Source organism: Mercenaria mercenaria, unplaced genomic scaffold (genome assembly GCF_021730395.1).
Source record: "Mercenaria mercenaria strain notata unplaced genomic scaffold, MADL_Memer_1 contig_4351, whole genome shotgun sequence".
NCBI classification, from domain to species: Eukaryota; Metazoa; Mollusca; class Bivalvia; order Venerida; family Veneridae; genus Mercenaria; species Mercenaria mercenaria.
The window spans coordinates 34615-40161 of NW_026462572.1; positions in this window are offsets into that span (position 1 = coordinate 34615).

Sequence of the window (5547 nt, forward strand, 5' to 3'; positions counted from 1 at the left end):
TTGATAGAGAGGTTGGTCATCACCAGCCGATGACCCCTATTGATTTTGAGGTCTGTATGTCAAAGGTCAAGGTCACAGTGACCCTGAATAGTAAAACGGTTTCCGGATGATAACTCAAGAATGCTTGGGCCTAGGATCATGAAAGTTGATAGGGAGGTTGTTCATGACCAGCAGATGATCCCTATTGATTTTGAGGTCAGTATGTTAAAGGTGAAGGTCACAGTGACCCTGAACAGTTAAACGGTTTCCAGATGATAACTCAAGAACGCTTAGGCCTAGGGTCATGAAAGTTGATAGGGAGGTTGGTCATGACAAACAGATGACCCCTATAGATTTTCAGGTCTGTATGTCAAAAGTCAAGGTCACTGTGACCAGGAACAGTAAAATGGTTTCCGGGCAATAACTCAAGAACGCTTGGGCCTAGTGTCAGGAAAATTGATAGTTAGGTTGGCCATGACCAGCAGATGACCCCTATTGATTTTGAGGACATTAGGTCAAAGGTCAAGGTCACATTGGCCAGGAACAGTTAAACAGTTTCTGATCTTCTTGTCCAAAACCATAGGGCTTAGGGCTTTGATATTTGGTATGTAGCAAAATCTAGTGGTCCTCTACCAAGATTGTTCAGATTTTTTCCCTGGGGTTAAATATGGCCCCACCCCGGGGGTCACATGGTTTATATAGACTTATATAGGAAAAAACTTTGAAAAACCTCTTGTCCAAAACCACAGGGCCTACGGCTTTGATATTTTGTATATGACATCATCTAGTGGTCCTCTAATAAGATTGTTCAAATTATTCCCCGAGGGTCAAATATGGCTCCGCCCTTGGGGTCACATGGTTTACATAGACTTATATAGGGAAAAACTTTGAAAATCTTCATGTCCAAACCACAAAGACTATGGCTTTGATATTTTGTAATGTAGCATCATCTAGTGGTTCTCTGCCAAGTTTGTTCAAATTATCTCTCTAGGGTCAAATATGGCCTCGCTCCAGGGGTCACATGGTTCATATAGACTTATATAGGGAAAAACTTAGAATCTTCATGTCCATAACTTACATCATTCAAATTTGGACCACATGTATAGTTTTGAGTGGCAAGATGAACCTTGACATGAGTTGACCTTGTTCTTGACCTAGTGACCTACTTTCACATTTCTGTAGCTACAGCCTTCAAATTAGGACCACTTGCATAGGTTTGTTATTGACCTAGTGACCTGCTTTCACATTTTTGAAGGTACAGGCTTCAAATTTGGACCACATGCATAATTTTTTGTTTCAAAATAAAATTCGACCTTGATTTTGACCTAGTGACCTACTTTCACATTTCTGAAGGTACAGGCTTCAAATTTGGACCTCTTGCATAGTTTTGTGTTCCAAAATAAAATTTGACCTTGATTTTGACCTAGAGAACCTACTTTTGCATTTCGCAAGCTACAGCCTTCAAATTTGAACCACATGCATAGTTTTGTGTACTGAAATGAACTTTGATCTTGAGATTGACCTAGTGACCTACTTTCACATTTTTGAAGCTACAGGCTTCAAATTTGGACCGCATGCATATTTTTGTGTTCTGAATTGAAATTTGACATTGATTTTTACCTATTATGTACTTTCACATTTCTCAAGCTACAGCCTCCAAATTTGAAGCTCATGCATAGTTCTGTCTACCGAAATGAACTTTGACCTTGAAATTGATCTAGTGACCTACTTTCACATTTCTCAAGCCACAGCTTTCAAATTTGGACCACATACATATTGATTTGTACCGAAATGAAATTTGACTTTGATTTTGACCTTGAGCTAGTCTTTAACTTTGGAACATTCAAAAATAGCTCAGTGGATGGTGCCAAGATCACTCTGTAATCTCTTGTTAGGTTAATAAGTTAAAGGTAAATGTCGGATTAAACCAGAATGGTAGAACTTTTGTTTACAGTGAGCATATAATTTTTGTTCCTTGTGCAATTATTAATGAATGCATCAAGGGGGGCATTTCGTGTTCGACGAGTTCTTGTTACCAGAACTTAGTACTTGCACAGGTATTTAACCTAAGTGCTAAAATTAGAACAGTCAGCATCATGTGCAATAGCAACAACATCACAGAGTTTCTTTAAATTTGTGTTTTTAAATGGCGTCATCAGAAATTCATCTCCCATAAAATTATGCAGGCTGTCAAGCAAACATACTTTTTCCTACTTTTTTTTCAAATCCTATTTTTGCCTCCTTTTTCACAAAACATTCCTACTATTCCTACTTCTTCATTCCAAAGACCGCCTCGGTATTCTAGTGGTAGAGCGTCCGCTTCGGGTGCGTGAGGTCGTGGGTTCGATCCCCGGCTGCGTCATACCAAAGACGAAAAAAATGGTACTAGTAGCTTCCTCGCTTGGCGCTCAGCATTAAGAGGATAGTGCTAGGACTGGTCAGCCCGGTGTCAGTATAATGTGACTGGGTGGGGTATCATGCCACGTGTCTACGGCGTGATATTCCAGTGAGGCAGCACTATAAAGTTGGGCATTGTGCTCACTGCTACAAGTAGACACCGTCATTTATATGACTGAAAAATTGTTGAAAAAGACGTTAAACCCGAACACACTCACTCACTCATTCCAAAAGTGAGTAAAAAAGAAAAAATGTTTCTTTGCTAAAGACTTTATAAGTATATTTGTAAGATAAATGTGTCAGTGATTGTATATAGCGCTATGAAGACTGCATTCATCTTGATGAGACTTCATGGGCTCATACTGCCTGCCTACAGTCATTTCCTTGAGTATGTTTGTGATTTTTGGGAGTTTCTTGATAAAATGTGCAGTGTGCACTACAGAACTCAATAAACTATTCCCATTGAGGGCATTTCTGAGGGATACTTTTGTTTATCCCAGTGTTAGCTGAGATTTTATCTTTTCTTATAAAAAAAGTATATGTTATATTAGTCTGTTTATATTTATCTTAAACATGTGAAATAAAGTTATACTGGATAGCGGTGTCTTTAAATTCAGCTTTTAAATTGTTAGATATTGGTATTATTTTTTATAAGATTAATCTTTTAATCCTTAACAAAGATTTTCCATTACCAGTATGTCAATCAATAGAGACATTCTGGAAGTGTTTAAGTACTTCAACAATTTTGTGCTGAAATTCACTGGTAATAGTCTGCTTTGCCTTGACTAACTACAGTTTATATACTACAGAAAGTAGAGCTTAAATATAATAGCCAGGTGTACTGGCTCCAGCTTATTCTAATTATTTGCTCAAATCTACCCTGTTTTGTTAATGTAGAGAATTAATATATTAGATTTGCATACCTTTAAATTAGTCATTATTACATCTTCATTGACAAATATTTTGTATTTAGTATTTATTTATTTGTTTATTAATGTCTCATCACATGTACGGCATATATTAACTCACATAGTAAAACAACAATGTACATATGCCGCTCTATACAGAGCTATAAGAGACAGAATACATATATACATATTAACAATGTTCCAAATCTTTATATAAAACACTGACTTAAAACATCACTCTTTATAAAAAGGGGTGAATAGTTACACTAGACTAGAATAAACTAAAACCTAGTCACATTGTGTATCAGAATTATTGTTTTTAGAGTTCTTTAAAACGAGCAAGGTACGGACGGTATTTACAGATAAGAAAATTATATCTTTTTACAAAATAAAATACTTTTCCTACATTTTAAAATAGCAGGTTCCAGCAATGTGTTTAGCTACTTCATTGTTGGAGAAAAGCCATATACACTTATCAGAGTCATTCATCTGTTCAAATGTGGCAAAAATATCTTTCGCAGCATGCCAGCATATTTCAGTTTGCAGCCCTATTCATATCAACAAAGCTACATGTAATATAATTTATTATGCAGCCCAAGACTCTGACTAAATGTGAAATCAGATATAAATTCAAATACATGTACAATGCATGTGTCACTTTGGCAATGGCACGAAAAAAACGGTGGGGGGGGGGGGTTCAGATAAAAAAGAGTAAAATCTTTTTACCAGTTAAGTATTAATTCAGATACTGCCTTAGTACTGTGTGGTTTAAAGACAGTATCAATACCTGATGCAGCTAAGACTTTCTTGATCCATCTGCTTATTGTAGCAGATGAAGCTTTGTTGTAAGGGCTTTGTGTTGTGATAATCAAAAAATCACTTCAGATCTGGTCTAATTGGATTTTTCGCTGTTCCGCAGTAATCAATCCATTTTCTAATATATACATCATATTGTCTTTTTGTTGAGTCACGCCATGAATTGATGATGATTTTTCTTGCTTGTTTTGGTATGCCTTGGATTTTAAGTGATTTCCGGATAATCGAAAAGCTCCTAGTCTCATTTTTTGAAGTGGGTACAGTTTTTCTGGTTTGTGTGGTAATGATAGAATTTGTTGTGGTTTCAGCAGTCTTGAAGTGAACAGATCTACTTTCATATTTGGGTACTTTTTTAAAAAAAATTTCGAAGACCTCTGTTGCTATTGGCCATTCAGTGTCATCGTTGCATTTGCGTGATAGTTCATCAGCTTGATGGTTTTCTGTTCCCGGAACATGTGCAACTGTTAAGTGGATGTCCCTTTGAATACACCACAACCAGAGTTCTCTGGCTAATTCATTAAGGGTGTCTGTTCTGCCTCCAAAATTCTGCAAGTATGCTACACTGTTAGTGTTATCCATGAAAATTTTTACATGTGTGCTTTTTGTATCTTTGCAGAAAGCCATGACTGTTAGCTGACATGCTTTTAGTTCCAGTTTATTATGCCCCCCTTTGAAAAAGGAGGGGTATATTGTTTTACAGATGTCGGTCGGTCTGTCGGTCGGTTGGAATGTAGACCTATCCGTTTCCGGATGATAACTCAAGAACGCTTGGGCCTAGGATCATGAAAGTTGATAGGGAGGTTGGTCATCACCAGCAGATGACCCCTATTGATTTTGAGGTCTGTATGTCAAAGGTCAAGGTCACAGTGAGCCTGAATAGTAAAACGGTTTCCAGATGATGACTAAAGAACACTTGGGCCTAGGATCATGAAAGTTGATAGGGAGGTTGGTAATGACCAGCGGATGACCCCTATTGATTTTGAGGTCAGTATGTCAAAGGTCAAGGACACAGTGACCCTGAACAGTTAAACGGTTTCCGGATGATAACTCAAGAACACTTAGACCTAGGGTCACGAAAGTTGATAGGGAGGTTGGTCATCACCAGCAGATGACCCCTATTGATTTTGAGGTCTGTATGTCAAAGGTCAAGGTCACAGTGACTCTGAATAGTAAAACGGTTCCCGGATGATAACTCAAGAACACTTGGGCCTAGGATCATGAAAGTTCATAGGGAGGTTGGTAATGACCAGCGGATGACCCCTATTGATTTTGAGGTCAGTATATTAACGGTCAAGGTCACAATGACCCTGAACAGTAAAACGGTTTCCGGATGTTAACTCAAGAACGCTTAGGCCTAGGGTCACGAAAGTTGATAGGGAGGTTGGTCATGACCAGCAGGTGACCCCTATTGATTTTGAGGTCAGTATGTCAAAGGTCAAGGTCAGTA